The sequence below is a fragment of the Peromyscus maniculatus genome, chromosome 15 (genome assembly GCF_049852395.1).
Source record: "Peromyscus maniculatus bairdii isolate BWxNUB_F1_BW_parent chromosome 15, HU_Pman_BW_mat_3.1, whole genome shotgun sequence".
Taxonomy (NCBI): Eukaryota; Metazoa; Chordata; class Mammalia; order Rodentia; family Cricetidae; genus Peromyscus; species Peromyscus maniculatus.
This window is the reverse complement of record NC_134866.1, coordinates 64,404,473-64,421,432: the sequence shown is the minus strand read 5'-3', so window position 1 is coordinate 64,421,432 and position 16,960 is coordinate 64,404,473. Positions and strand designations below refer to the sequence as shown.

General features: G+C 40.1%; 1 long non-coding RNA gene and 1 pseudogene across 1 annotated transcript in view; one reads left to right on the top strand and one right to left on the bottom strand.

Annotated features, from left to right (window-relative positions):
• Nucleotides 1-11,605, bottom strand: part of LOC143268694 (uncharacterized) — a 29,159-nt gene extending 17,554 nt beyond the window's left edge. The window contains exon 1 of the long non-coding RNA XR_013044799.1: nucleotides 11,533-11,605. This is a non-coding gene — a long non-coding RNA (uncharacterized LOC143268694). The remainder of the gene's footprint in view (nucleotides 1-11,532) is intronic.
• Nucleotides 11,606-15,017: 3,412 nt separating this feature from the next.
• LOC102906878 (speckle-type POZ protein pseudogene) lies at nucleotides 15,018-16,213 on the top strand (annotated as a pseudogene).
• The last annotated feature ends 747 nt before the right edge of the window (nucleotides 16,214-16,960 follow it).

Below are 16,960 nucleotides of genomic sequence, written 5' to 3'. Positions count from 1 at the left end.
ATGGGGTACTCCTAGAAGTAATACTCCTTTTAGGAATAGCCTAAACAGGAGACCCCAACCACCTCCTGAATTATGTACAAGATGTGGCAAAGGCCAACATTGGACCAATGAGTGCAGATCAAAAATAGATATACGAAGCAACCCTTTACTGGCGGGAAATGCCTCAGGGGGCCTCTTACAGGCCCCCAAATCAAACGTAGTATGAACATTCCCAACCAGTGTGGAAGAAATTCCTCTCCAGGACAACTGAATAAACCAATGCCTAATGTAAAAACTGATGCTTCAATGGATGACAAAACACCTTTGATAGATGGATCACAGTTTACAAAGAACACTATAAAACAAATATTTTGGCAGACTTCCATAAATGAACAAAGACCAAAGCTTAGAATTCGAATTAATGGCCTGGTTCTGGAGGGCCTGGTAGACACAGGTGCAGAAGTGACTATAATTACACCAAAATCATGGCATCCAAATTGGCCTCTTCAAGAGGTAGATGTCCAACTTTTCGGGATTGGCACCCTATCTCAGATAAAACAGAGTTCGAGATGGGGTGAATGCATAGGGTCAGAAGGACAGAGAGGAAGGCTGAGGCCATATGTAGCAAATGTAGCAGTAAATCTTTGGGGCCGAGATCTGTTAAAATAGTGGAATACCCAGATTAAAATTCCTACACTTTCAGAAAAGGAATACAGACCAATGCATGTTTTTAGGAATAATATCATAACATGCTATAAAAAACAGTCACCAACCATTCAGGCTGTATACAAAAAGAGCACAACTGCTGCTGAACTCTCAGAAGTACCAACTGCCTTACCTTTAAAATGGCTAACCAATAAACCTGTCTGGATTGGACAATGGCCTTTGACAAAAGAGAAGCTACAAGCTTTAGAACAGCTGGTTCAAGAGCAGTTAAATGCTCAACACATTGAAGAATCTACCAGCCCTTGGAATTCTCCTGTATTTGTTATTAAAAAAAAAAAAAGTCTGGTAATTGGAGAATGCTGACAGATCTGAGAGCTATTAATAAAGTAATTCAGCCAATGGGCTCCCTACAGACTGGGATGCCCTTGCCTTCTCTGCTACCCAAAGAATGGCCTATAATAGTTATTGACTTAAAAGACGTTTCTTTACCATACCCTTACAAGAAAATGATAGAAAACATTTGCCTTCACAGTACCTAAATATAACAATTCTCAGGCAGTCAAGAGATATCAATGGAAGGTCCTTCCACAGGGGATGTTAAACAGCCCTACTTTGTGCCAATACTTTGTGGAGGAACCATTGGAGATAATTCATGTAAAGTTTCCACAATCCATAATTTATCACTATATGGATGATATCCTATTAGCTGATCCAAAGTTAGATACATTAGAAAGCATGTTTGAAGAAGTTAAAAAAAAGTTTTGCCTCACTGGGGACTGCAAATTGCTCCTGAAAAAATACAAAGAGGAGATTCTATTAATTACTTAGGATATAAGATAGAGCTACAAAAAATTAGACCCCAAATGGTACAACTAAGGAGAGATCAATTGAAGACTCTTAATGATTTTCAAAAGTTATTAGGAAGCATTTCCAACTTACTGGGTATCATAGGAATACCCAAAGATGGACTACAAAATTTGGCTACTACTCTAGAAGGGGACAAAGAATTAAATAATCCGCCGGGCGTTGGTGGCGCACGCCTTTAATCCCAGCACTCGGGAGGCAGAGCCAGGTGGATTTCTGTGAGTTCGAGGCCAGCCTGGGCTACCAAGTGTGCTCCAGGAAAGGCGCAAAGCTACACAGAGAAACCCTGTCTCGAAAAACCAAAAAAAAAAAAAAAAAAAAAAAAAAAAAAAAAAGAATTAAATAATCCAAGAGAATTATGAGCCAAAGCTGAGAAGGAATTGGCTCTAGTAGAAAAGACAATTTGAGAAGCATATGTGGATCGTGTGGATCCAGAACTTAAATGCATTCTTGTCATACTCCCCTCCAGACATTCCACAACAGGTATTTTGATACAGAGAGAAGATATTATATTGGAATGGATATTCCTACCATGTAAACCAAATAAGAAATTAAAGACTTATATAGAAAAGATCTGTGATTTGATTCAAAAAGGTAAATTAAGACTTCGCCAGTTGACAGGAATGGACCCAGCAGAAATTGTAGTACCTTTAACTAATGATGGAATTTCATCACTATAAAAAGATAATGAATACTGGCAGAGAGCCTGCAGTAACTTTTTGGGAGAGATTAACAACCACTATCCCAAAAGCAAGAGAATAGAATTCATAAAGAAGACTGAATGGGTCCTTCCTCACATTGTACGACAAAAGCCAATTTCTGGAGTCCTCACATTCTATACTGATGCAAATAAATCAGGGAAAGCAGGATATAAATCAGGAGACTTAAGTAAAGTGGTACAAAGTCCATATAGCTCTGTACAAAAGGCAGAACTATATGCCATTCTTATGGTACTGATGGACTTCACAAAACCCCTCAATATAGTCACTGACTCTTCATATGCAGAGAGAGTTGTTTTACATATTGAAACTGCTGAATTTATTCCTGATAATACAAAATTAACGTCATTATTCATACAATTGGAGGAAATTTGGCAGATAGATGTGTTTCATTTTGCAGAATTTGAAAGTATGTATGTCATACCATTGACACCTATTCAGGGTTTCAATGGGCAAATCCCATGAGTTCTAAAAAGGCTGATTCTGTGAACACACACATGTTATGTTATGGCCATCATCGGAATACCTGTACAAATTAACACAGACAATGCCCCAGCATTTGTCTCCAATAAAATGAGACAATTCTTTGCTTATTACAATATAAAGCATGTTACAGGTATACCACACAATCAATCCCACAGGCCAAGCAGTCATAGAAAGATCCAATCAAACTTTAAAGGAGATGCTAAATAAACAGCAACAGGTAACAATGACTCTTAGAAATTGATTGCATAGTGCTTTATTAACCTTGAATTTTCTCAATGCTAATGAGAAAGGAACAATGGCAGCGGAGAGACATTGGACGACAGACAAAACTCGTGAGCTAAACCATCCGGTTTATTTCAAGGATGTGCTGACCTCAGAATGGAAACCTGAATATGTTCTAGGTTAGGGAAGGGGTTTTGCCTTTGTTTCTGCAGGAGAAGAAAAGCTATGGATATACCAACAAAATTAATAAAAATTCTATCCAAACAGGAAAAAAACCTTTATGAGGAGAAGTAAAAGATCATCCACCAATGTGACATCTCTACAAGTTGTAAGAAAAAGTTAACAATCAAAGGTTTGGGCAGGGTTCTGTTTTTGTCTTTCCAGGATAATGTAAATACCCTTTTCCAAAAATCATAAGGCCGTGGATATCCGGATGTTTAGAGCAAAAAGAAAGAGTCTATTGGTACCAGTCTACACATGGTAAAATCTCACTGTCTAACATCTATCTAGAAAAGTTATGGTTCCAATTCAATTATAAGCCAAGTTGGCTTTGGAGATGGAATTGACTCACTCCTTTTCTAAACCCAAGCATATTGCTAAAACAAAAGTTTGAGAGATTCTTCAGTCCCATATCAGAAGATCCCTCTGGTGTGGGACAGAAGGAAACCAATAAAAAGGGACCATTGTCTTTTCTAAATTCTAATTCTCTCCATGCTTACTCTTGATTTCTCCGAATCCTTTCTTACATGCAATGTCCTCTTTAAAAGATTTCAATGGAGGGTCCTCCCACAGGGAATGTTGAATAGCCCAACTCTGTGCCAATACTTTGTACAACAGCCATTGGAAGTGATACGTAAAAAATTTCCTAAATCTATAATTTATCATTATATGGACGATATTTTACTAGCTGACTCAAATGCAGATACTTTAGAAATAATGTTTGAAGAAGTAAAGAAAATTTTGCCTCGCTGGGGATTACAAATTGCTGCTGAAAAGATACAAAGAGGAGATTCTATTAATTATTTAGGATATAAAATAGAGCTACAAAAAATTAGACCCCAAAAGGTGCAAATTCGGAGAGATAGACTACAGACTCTTAATGACTTTCAAAGATTATTTAGAGACATTTCTTATCTACAAACTATTTTTGGGGTAAAAAATGATGAGCCAAATAATTTGTTCAAAACCTTAGAAGGTAACAAGGACTTAAATAGTCCAAGAGAATTATCACCTGAAGCTGAGAAAGAATTGACCTTGGTAGAAAAGAAAGTACATGAAGGACACATGGATTGTATTGATCCAAAGCTGGATTGCATTTTGGTCATTTTACCTTCTAGGCATCCTCCTACAGGAATTTTGTAATGACTATGAGACATGTTTGCTCCTGGCAGTACCAATCTACTTCAGAGAAAACATGGGCATTGAAGAAACTGCATATGGAGTTAACTTTCATTGTGGCAAAAGTTAGCCACTGGACAACAAAGTATCCTTGAATCAACTGCTGACAAATGGGACAGACAGGACATGAAACAAAGGACTACCGATTCTTGCCAAGATAAGTGTGGTGTGGCTTTAACAACGGGAATCCTCTGAGGCCAGGACAATATGGCACCATCCCTGAAGTGGCTTTTGCAATCTGGAAAAGGTACACTGTCCTTTTCTTTGAAGGCAGCTGAACAGGGAGTGGGCTGATGGCTTCTGATGTGCAATGGAACAGCAGCTGAAACAGTTATTCTTGAAGAGTAACTAAGCTCACACCTCTCAATAGTAGACTGGCATTTAATAGAGGGATATGGAGAAGAATGGGATGCCAAGATGAAGCCACACACACATAGCCAAGAAGAATGGACAGCTGAATTAAAAAAAAACATCAACAATTTCCAGAATTTAAAATCCTGAATCATGACATGACATTAGTGGAATTCAGGTGTTTCTGGTACATGGACTACTCTCACTCAATGTGAGGTCGAACTGTTGACTTTGTGTACATCCTACTTCACAAATGAGTCTGTCAGATATGCTAAGCCTATAGGCTGAAGATGATACCCCAATGCTGTGGAAAAACCTTGGGTGACTGTCCAGGCAGCTGGCTGTTTCTATCAACTCACATTTTATTTGGAAGTTGCTTACATGCACTTCCTGTTTTTATTTTTGTTAGGTAATATTATTTCCTTCTTGGGTCTCTGAGGGAGTTGAAGATTAGTTATTTAGAGTTGAAGATTAGTTATTTAGAGTTGAAGATTATTTAGTTATAGTTGAAGATTAGTTAGAATAGAAAGTGAATTAGGTACATTTTGGATTTACCAAAATAGGATAGATAATGGAATTATTTTCTCTGAATTTGTCAAATACAAATGGACTAGACATTGTTTAGGTATTTATTGCTTATAGTTATTGTACTTTTGTATATAGTTTTTCTCATATTAGTTACAACTTTCCTTTTTTCTTTTTATTAAAATAGAAAAGGGGAAATATGGTGATATTTTATTTGTACTGAAATGTGATTTTATTTGTATGGTAATAAATAAAGTTGCCTGTGGGTCAGAGCTAATAGCAAACCATAGCAGAAGTCTGGCAGTGGTAGCACACACCCTTAATCCCGATCACATGACAGGCAGATCTCTGTGTGTTCAAGGATACCACCAGCATGGAGACACATGCCTTTAATCTCAATACCAACCATAGAATATCTGGAGGTCTGTATAGGTGGGCAGTGATGAGGAGGTCATGTGGTTGCATTTACAACCAATGAGAAGGCAGAATAGAAAGTCAATAAAAAGGACAAACACACAGGAAGTAGGGCTCTGGCTGAGGAGGGGAGCAGCGGCAGTGAAGGGTAAGGTTTTTAGCTCTTAGCTATTGCTCTGACCTGTTGGGCTTTTTAACTCTGCAATCGGCTCTGTGTTTCTTATTTAAAAAGACAGTTACTTCTACACAGGCCAGAAGGCAAAACTCCTGCAGGCAGGCCTGACAAACTTCCCATCTGACCCTGTAATCTACAAACCCCACTCCATGTCCCCCAAACACACCCATTCCCCCAGACTGCAGCTGCTCCCTGAGACACAGACTCTGCCAGCTCCAATTGGACCAACATGTGAGTCACTGTTTCCCTAGCCAGTCATCCTAGCCTTAAGTCCTTAGGTCCTGTGGCACAATGCATGCCCCCATATTACCACCCATTGTATCCCCAGTTGCAGGCCAATAGGCAAGACTCCTGTGGGCAGACCTTTCCACAATCACCCCATTGAGCCCTGTAGTCTACAAGTCTGACTCTGTTCCTCAAACCCATTCATCCCCTCCCCAAGACCCCAGCAGCTCCCTGAGACACAAACACCTCCAGTGCTGATTGGATCAAGAGTGGCTCCCTGAGACACAGACATCATTTGCACTGATTGGAGGAAGAGATGGGTAGATGCCAGTGCAAGAATACATTCAACAACATAAGAACAATATGGCACCACTGGAACCTAGTGGTTCTGCTACAGCAAGACCTGAACATCCCAAAGTAGAAGAAGCAGAAGAAAATGACCTTAAAAATGACTTTATGAAAATGATAGAGGTCTTTAAAAAGGAAATGAAAAATTCCCTTAAAGAAATTGAGGAAAAGATGAACAAAAAATTGGAATAGATCCATAAATCCCTTGAAGAAAGTCAAGAAAACCAAGAAAAGCAATCAAACAAGTGAAGGAAACAGTTTAGGACTTGAAAATTGAAATAGAGCCAATGAAGAAGACACAAACCAAGGGAATGCTGGAAATGGAAATCTGAGTAAACGAACAGAAACTACAAATGCGAGCATAACCAACAGAATGCAAGAGATGGAAGAAAGAATCTCTGGCATTGAAGATATGATAGAGAAAATAGATTTGTCAGTCAAAGAAAACATTAAAACCAACAAAGTCATAACACAGTTTCCAGGAAATCTGGGACACCATGAGAAGACCAACCCTGAGGCAGGTAAGGCCGAAGCACTGGGCCATGCCTTAAGCAAATGATGAGTTATACATGTGCAGAGAGCACTCTGGTCAGATGAAACCTGACTCATAAGCTCTAAACCAAAAGATGATGATGTGCAGCCTAGAGCTGACCAAGAAACACCACAGCAGCTAGGAACAAAGCCCCACCAAAAAGCCACATGTTTAAACCTGAGCCCTTTGTTTAATAAATGAGAGATTGCTTGCAACCTCCTGGAGTCTGTATCATTGACTCTGCATCTACTCAACTCCTGTCCCCAGGTATCAGAGACAGTGAGACGCCAGCTGCAGAGCCAGCAAAAAAAAAAAAACAAAAAAACAAAAAAACAAAACAAAAACAAAACCAACCAACCAACCAAACAAACAAACAAAACCAAAACCAAAACCAAAAAAAACATGATAGGGATAGAAGGAGAAGAATACTAGCTCAAAGGCACAGAAAATATATTGAACAAAATCATAGAAGAAAAATTCCCCAACCTAAACAAGGAAATGCCTATGAACATATAAGAAGCTTACTGAACAAGATAGATTGGACCCTCACAAAAGTCTCATCTCCACATAATAATCAAACCACTAAACATACAGATTAAAGAAAGAATATTAAGAGATGCAAAGGCCAAATGCCAAATAACATATAAAGGAAGAGCCAGAAGAATAATACCTGACTTCTCAATGGACACTCTGAAAGCCAGAAGGTCTTGGACAAATGTTATACAAACACTAAGAGACCATGGATGCCAGCCTAGACTATTATACCCAGCAAAACTCTCAATCATCATAAATGGTGCAAACAAGATATTCCAAGACAAATCAAGATTAAAACAATACCTAACCACAAATCCAGCCCTACAGAAAGCACTAGAAGGAAAAATCCAACCTAAGGAAGTTAGATGCACTGACAAAAACACAGGCAATAGATAAAGCCACAGCAGCAAATCCCAAAGAAGGGAAACACATAACACTACCAACAAAAAAATAACAGGAATTAACATTCACTAGTCATTTAATATCCATTAATATCAATGGACTCAATTCACCTATAAAAAGACTCAGGCTAACAGAATGGATATGGAAACAGGATCCATCCTTCTGCTGCATACAAGAAACATATCTCAGCTTCAAAGACAGACACTACCTCAGAGTAAAGGGTTGGGAAAAGACTTTCTGATCAAATGGACCTAAGAAACAAGCTGGTGTAGCTATCCTAATATCTAACAAAATAGACATTAAACTAAAATTAATCAAAAGAGATTAAGAAGGACACTACATATTTACCACAGAAAAAAATCCATCAACATGAAATCTCAATTCCAAACATTTATGCCCCAAATACAAGGGCACCCACATTTGTAAAAGAAACATTACCAAAGCATAAATCACACATCAAACTCCACACACTAGCACTGGGAGACTTTAACACCCTACTCTCACCAATGGACAGGTCTGCCAGACAAACTTAACAGAGAAATAAGGAAACTCACAGATGTTATGACTCAAATGAACCTAATAGGTATGTATCTACAGAACATTTCACCCCAAAACAAAAGAATATACATTCTTCTCAGCATTTCATGAAACCTTCTCTAAAAGTGACACATACTCGATCACAAAGCAAATCTTAACAGATACAAAAAATTGAAATAACCTCCTGTATGTTATCAGACCACCATGGCTTAAAGTTAGAATTCAACAACAACATAAATTACAGGAAGCCTACAAACTCATGAAAACTGAATAATGCTCAACTGAGTCACCACTCGGTCAAGGAAGAAATAAAGAAATTAAAGACTTCCTAGAATTCAATGAAAATGAATGTACAACATACCCAAACTTATGGGACTCTATGAAAGCAGTACTAAGAGGGAAGTTCATAGCTCTCAATGCCTACATAAAAAAGTTGGAGAAATATCACACTAGCAACTTAACAGCATACCTGAAAGCTCTAGAAAAAAAAGAAGCAAACTCACCCAGGTCGAGTAGAAATCAGGAAATAATCAAACTGAGGGCTGAAATCAATAAGATAGAAACAAAGAGAACAGGAGAAAATCAACAAGATAGACAAACCCTTATCCAAACTAACCAAAAGGCAGAGAGAGACTATCCAAATTAACAAAATGAGAAACTAAAAGGAGACATAACAACAGACAATAAGGAAATTCAGAGAATCATCAGGTCATACTTCAAAAACCTGTACTCCACAAAATTGGAAAATCTAAAAGAAATGGACAATTTTCTGGATAGGTACCACGTGCCCAAATTAAATCAAGATCAGATCAACAGTTTAAATAGGCCTATAACCCCTATGGAAATAGAAGGCATCATTAAAAGTCTTCCAACAACAACAACAAAAAAAGCCCAGGGCCAGATGGTTTCAGTGCAGAATTCTACTAAAATCTTGAAGAACTAATACCAATACTCCTCAAACTGTTCCACAAAATAGAAACAGAAGGAACATTGCCAACTTCTTTTTACAAGGCTTCAGTTATCTTGATACACAAGCCACACAAAGATGCAACAAAGAAAGAGAATTACAGACCAATTTCCCTAATGAACATTGATGCAAAAATACTCAATAAAATACTGGCAAACTAAATCCAAGAATACATCAAAAAATCATCCACCATGACCAAGTAGGCTTCATTCCAGAGATACAAGGATGGTTCAACATACAAAAATCTGTCAGTGCAATACATCATGAAAACAAACTGAAAGGAAAAAAACCCACATGATCATCTCATTAGATGCTGAAAAAGCCTTTGGCAAACATCCAACCCTCCTTCATAATAAAGATCTTGAAAGATCAGGATATAAGGAACATTTATAAACATAATGATGGCAATTTACAACAAGCCAACAGCCAGCATCAAATTAAATGGAGAGAAACTCAAAGAGATCCTACTAAAATCAGGAACAAGACAAGTCTGTCCATTCTCTCCATACCTATCCAATATAGTACTCAAAGTTCTAGCTACAGCAATAAGACAACAAAAGCAGATCAAGGGGATACAAATTGGAAAGGAAGAAGTCAAACTTTCACTATTTGCATATGATATGATAATCTACATAAGTGACAACACAAATTCAACCAGGGAAGGAAACTCCTACAGCTGATAAACATCTTTAGTAAGGTGGCAGGATACAAGATTAACTAAAAAAAAAAAAAAAAAAAAAATCAGTGGCCCTCCTATAGGAAATGGGATAAATGATAAACAGGTTGAGAACGAAATAAGAGAAATATCACCCTTTACAATAACCACAAGTAGTAAAATTTATCTTGGGATATCTATAACCAAACAAGTGAAAGATCTGTATGACAAGAACTTTAAGTCACTGAAGAACGGAATTGAAGAAGATATGAAAAAAAATGGAAAAATCTCCCATGTTCATGGATAGATAGGACCAACATAATAAAGATGGCAATCTTACCAATATCAATCTACAGATTCAATGCAATCTCCCTCAAAATTCCAAAACAATTCTTCACAGACCAATAGATTTGTTCTCAAAAGAACAATACTAAACTTCATATGGGAAAACAAAAGACAGGATAGCTGAAACGATCTTTTACAGTTAAGCAACTTCTGGAGGCATCACCATCCTTGACTTCCAGCTCTACTATAGAGCTACAGTAATAAAAACAACTTGGTATTGGCATAATAACCAACATATGTATCAATGGAATTGAACTGAAGATGCTGACATTAATCCACACACCTATGAACATTTGTTTTTGATGAAGAAGCCAAAATTGTACAATGGGAAAAAAAAGCATCTTCAACAGATGGTGATGGCATAACTGGATGTCAACATGTATAGATTGCTAATAGATGCATATCTATTGCCATGCACAAAACTGAAGTCCAAGTGGATCAAAGACTTCAACATAAATATAGCTACACTGAACCTGATAGAAGAGCAAGTAGGAAGTAGCCTAGAATGCATTGGTTCAGGAAAACAGTTCCTAAATATAACACTAGTCACACAGACACTGAGAGCAACAATTAATAAAGGAGACTTTCTGAAACTGAGAAGATTCTGTAAGGCAAAGGACATGGTAAATAAGACAAAATGACAGCCCACAGAATGGGAAAAGATCTTCACCAATCCCATATCTGACAGAGGGCTGATTTCCAAAATATATAAAGAATTCAAGAAACTAGACATCAAAATACCAAACAATCCAATTAGAAAATGAGCTACAAATCTAAACAGAGAAATCTCAACAGTAGAATCTTAAATGGCCAAAAGACATTTAAGGAATTGCTCAACATCCTCAGTCATCAGTGAAATGGAAATCAAAATGACATTGAGATTCCATCTTATACCTGTCAGAATGGCTATGATCAAAAACCCTGATGACAGGTTATGTTGGAGAGGATGAAGAGCAAGGGAAACTCTCCTCCACTGCTGATAGCAGTGTAAACTTATACAGCCGCTTTGGAAATCGGTATGGCGGTTTCTCAGAAAATTGGGAATCAATCTATCTCAAGATCCAGAAATACCACTCTTGGGTGTAGCATGAACCTTAAAGGTACTTACTAATAAAAATCAAACCTGAGCCAGGTATTGGGGTGAATGCTGGAAGATCAGAGAAGCAGAACAAGCCACAGCTTCCTCACCTTGCCAGTTCCTCAGCCGATCCTGTTTCCTCAGACTGGAAACCACTGAGTCCTCATCCAGAATGAATCTCTGCTGAACTGCTGCTTGACAGCCTAGAAGCTCAACCAGCCAAATGCTTAACCAGCCAAATGCTTCTAGTTTCTGGTCTTCATGCCTTATATATCTTTCTGTTTTCATATAATGAAAGGATGCTCAATCATACCACAAGGACACTTGCTCAATTGTGTTCATAGCAGCATTATTCATAATAGTTAGAACCTGGAAACAACCTAGATGCCCCTCAACCAAAGAACAGATAAAGGGAATGTGGTATATTTACATAATGGAGTATTACTCAGTGATAAAATAAACAAAACAAAAACAATGACATAGTGAAATATGTAGTCAAAAGGATGGAACTAGAAAAAAATTATTTCACATGAGGTAACACAGACTCAGAAAGACAAACACAGTATGTACACAGTCTTCAGTGGAGAGTAGATGTAAAACAAAGGATAACGAGGCTACAATCCATAGCCCTAGGGATAACATGGAGGACCCTAAGAGGCATACATGGATCACTGTGGGAAGGGGAAATAGATGAGGTATTCTGGGTAAACTGGGGAAGGAGGTGCAGGGGAGGAGATTGAGATGGTCAAGTTGGGGAAGGACAGAGAGGGTGAGTGACAAGGGAGATATCTTGATAGAGAGGGCCAGAATGGGACTGGAGAGAAGTTGGTGTTGGGGAAGCTCCTGGGAATCTATGAAGATGATGCCAGTTAGGTCTGCTGGCAGTAGTAGAGAGTGCCTGAACTGGTCTTCTCCTGTAGTCAGAGAGATGACTACCCGAATTGTCGTCATAGAACTTTTGTCCAGTGACTGATAGAAGCAGATGTAGTGGTCCAAGGCCTGGCACTTTGGGAATCCAGCTGAAGAGAGGGAGGAGAGATTATATAAGCAAGGGTAGACAAGATCATGAGGGAGGGGGAAACCCACGAAGACAGTTGGCCTGAGTTCGTGGGAGCTCAGGACTCTAGACCACTCTAGGGAGCCTATATGGGATTGATTTAGGTCCTCTGAATGTAGGTGACAGTTGCGTAGCTTAGTCTGTTTGTGGAGCCCCTAGCAGTGGGACAAGGACCTGTCCCTGGCACATGAGCTGGCTTTTTGGAACCTACTCCCTATGGTGGTATACCTCAATGCAGGGAGTAGGAGGTTGGTTCTGCCTCAACTTGATATGTCATGCTTTGTTGGCTCCCATAGAAAAACTTACCCTTTCTGAGGAGTGGATGAGGGGGGTTGAATGGAGTTGTGGGGAGGGAACAGGAGAAGAGGAGGAAGAGGAAACTGTGGTTGGTATGTAAAATAAATATAAATAAATTAATTTTAAAAAAGACCTATGATTAAAATCATGATTACCTCTTGAATACTTGCTAAAACATTTCAGAATGCCAAAGCTTTAGAGAACAAACTAGTCTTTCAGAGCTCTCCTGTCATCTTTAAGAAAGCAACTGTGATGGGATGTAGAACTGGTTCAGCAGTAAAAGGTGCTGGATACCTTTCCAGAAGACTGGCATCCAATTCAATGCATTCACACAGCAGTTGACAACTGTATCCAAATTTCTATGTGGTCTTATTAAATAAAAAACACAGAACCAAATATAGGGGTGAAAGCCTTAGAGATCAGGGAAATAGTGATATCTTTTCAGCTCTGCAGCTACCAAAAGTGAGTTGCTTCCTGTCTACCCATGCTTTTACTGACTTGCTATTCTGCCCTCTCATTGGTTCTTAGCCCAGCTACCTCACTTCCTTGTCACTGCCTGCCTGGACAGACCTCCAGGTCTCTATGGTTGTTACTGGGATTAAAGGCATGTGTTAGCATGCTTGGCTGTTTCCTAGTGTGCCCAGGAACACACAGAGACCCTGCCTGCCACATGATCAAATTAAGGGCGTGTGCTACCACTCCCTGACTTCTATGTTTACTTAAAAATGGCTAGCTTTTCCCCCCTTGATCTCCAGGCAGGCATGCTTTATTTATTAACATACAAGTAAAATATCACCACATTTCAGCACAAATAAAATATCACCATAAATAAAATTCGGTAACTCCAGTTATCCAGGGGATCTAACGGCCTCTTCTGGCCTCTGTCTACATCATAGATTCATGGTGCACAGACCCACCTGTGTAACTGCATAATGAAAATACCACTCTAGGTGTAAAACCCAGTACTTGTGTAAAAAACAAAACAAAACAAAACAAAACAAAACAAAACAAAACAAAACAAAACAAAACAAAACAAAAACAGCAATCCCTGCCACAACTAAAACAAAGGCTTAACCTACCAAAGTCCATAGTTCTGGGAATATCTCTAAATGTTTAAACCTTTCTCAAAATATACGAACATTTTGGCTTCTGTCCTGCCACTTCTGGCTAACTGTTCTTCTTAACTGAAGTGTGTCAATCCAGAATATAGCTTTTGTGCTTAAAAGCTCACCCTGAGAAAGGCTACTTGTTGCACTGGAATCTGGAGCACTCCAGGTACTTGCCAGCTGGCTAATAAAGACTTTCTAATGGCTTAAATCCACGTTCAAAGATTAAAGAGGACAGAACTCACCAGTGAAGGATGAATACTATGAGGTATTGAGAAACTGAAGCCCTTAGGGCCTTCTCATAGCATTTCCTTAAGTGGATCTGGAAGAATGTTTCCAAGGAGGATTATCTGAGGGGGAGGGGCAAGATGGCCAATGAAAGTTGATGGAGTCATATTGGAGACTGTGAGTCTGGATGGAATAAAAGGCAGGAAAGACGACAGCTACTTTCAGAGGTTCCTGCCTGGCTCTGCTTCTTGCCCACCACATATGAATTTTTCCACCCTGACCTCCATGTTGTGAACGCTGAGATCTGACAAGGTAAGGAAAACACCTCTTCCTGAATCTTGTTTATGGGAGGGACTTGTGTAAAACCCTGAGAAGATTAAATAACAGTTGTGTAGGAATGGACACCATCCCTTACTTTGTGGAAGATGAAGCACAGTAAGCAAAATACATTTGTCATGGTTGTTCTTGGTTCCCAACTTAACTAGACATGGACTAACTACAGTCCTAAAATGGAGGGCACAACTGTGAGACATGCTTTGCTTAAGTAGGTAGATTCACTTCAAGTACAGACTTTGGAGGTTAAAAAGACACAGACATTTAACCAGGATCTCAAGACCGGAAGACACACGCCTTTAATCCATATCTTGAGGCTGGAAGACACACCCTAAATTGAGCCACGCCTTCTGCTGGAAGCCCTATAAGAAGACATGGAAGAAGGAAGCTGTCGCTCTTTGCCTGCTTGCCCTCACCTTGCCACAAGTCCATTTCTTCACTGGCATTAGAGAACACTTCAGAATTCCAGCATATACGGAAGACCAGCCAACTCATCCAACCTCCTGGATGAGGTAAGAGAAAATAATCCCTGGTTCTTAATTTTGGATCCAGTTTAACCTTCAAACTACCTCCAGAAGAAATGTCAGGGGATGAGATAGCCCAGAGCTGGGACTACACGCAGATCAGCGTCCAAAATTTCTCCTACAAGTGGACCATCAGCAACTTCAGTTTTATTCTGGAGGGAATGCGGGCACACATTAGAAGCCCAGCTTTCTCAATAGGAGCCAATGAGAAATGGTGTTTGAGAGTACACCGGGACGAGATCAATGAAGAAAGGACAACTTACCTGTCAGTTTACCTGCTGTTGCTCAGCTGTCCAAAGAATCACGTTAGGGCAAAGTTCCAGTTCTGGATCGAAAGCGCTGAAGGAGAGAAAACCCGAAGTATGAGGAGCCCAGGAGCCTTTGCGTTTGTGCCTCACTACAGCTGGGGATTCAAAAAGTTCGTTCGTAGAGATTTCCTCTTGTCCCATGCCGACTGGCTTCTCCCAGATGACAAGTTCACCCTCCACTGCAAGGTGAGCGTGGTCCAGGACTCCTTCAGCATCTCTGACCAGAACAGGAAGCCAGGGATCCAGGTTCCCAAGTGCACATTGGCAGATGAGCTAGGAGGGCTGTGGAAGAATTCCTGCTTCACAGACTGCTGCCTGTTGGTAGGTGGCCAGGAATTCCGGGCTCACAAGGCCGTTTTAGCAGCTCGCTCTCCAGTTTTCAGAGCCATGTTTGAACATGACATGGAGGGGAGCAAAAGGAACCACCTTGAGATCCAAGACCTCGAGCCACGAGTCTTCAAGGCAATGATGGACTTCATTTACACCGGAACAGCACCAGACCTGGACAGCGTGGCAGATGCTCTGCTGGCAGCCGCTGACAGGTATGGCCTGGAGCGTTTGAAGGTCATGTGTGAGGATGCCCTCTGCAGGGACCTCTCTGTGGAGAAAGCTGCCCACACCCTCTTCCTGGCTGACATCCACAGCGCAGGGCAGCTGAAAACCCAGGCACTGGATTTCATTACAGCTCATGCCTCTGAGGTCTCTGAGACCTCAGGCTGGAAGGCAATGGTGGGCTCATATCCCAACTTAGTGGCTGAAGCATACCGCTCCCTGGCTTCTGCTCCCCGCCCTTTCCTGGAGCCCCCTCTCAAACGCCCGAAGCAATCCTAGGACCTGGGCAGCTGTGACCTACATGTGTCTCTCAGAAGCAGCAGCCAGTGTTGTTGCCAATGACATCTGGATAAACTATATGGAATGTGTGGAGCATGTACTGTGAATCTGGGGAAAGACAGCATGGTGGTCTGGGCTTTAATACAGCCGTAAATGAGTTGAACGGCCGGTTGGGGGAGGAAGAGCGCTCGACTCTGGTGTACTCTACTCTGTTGCTGTACCGGTTTAATTTTGTTCAGTGAACTGGAAACTGGGATTCAGTTTTGATGCCGGCCCCAAGCATATCCCAACAGGGTTTCTTTGGAGAAACCTGTCTGGATTGGACTGAGCAGAACACATACATGGTCAAAGGCTCAGCAAAGGAGAAAATAAACATGAATGTTTGCTTACAAGAGACGGGGAAGAGAAAGAAGACATTTTCTTTCCCTACAAACTCAGTTTGTGGACCCTGGAGAGGACTCCGTCGGTGAAAGCAATTGTTGCAGAGGACCCTTGTTCAGTCTTCCTCTTGTCTCCATGGGCTCATCCGTCTCTGTAGACAATACCTTACTTACCCCCAAAATATAAAATGAATAAAAATTTTAAAATAAAAAAAATCCTTTTTTTCTGTTATGGGTCATGTTGTAGCTTTTTTATTCTTTAAAAGTTTCATTTCAATATTCATCTACCACTACCTCCCCCAAACTCCCACTGGTGCCTCCACTTTGTCTCCTTCCCAAGCGCATGCCGTCTTTTTTATTTTCATTTTTCCTTGGGGATGTGGTCACTAGTAGGTTACTTATGCCCCAGTGGATGGTCACATATCATGGACCCATTTGCAGCACTAGCCGGATTTAGGGGTCTTTAATACCAAG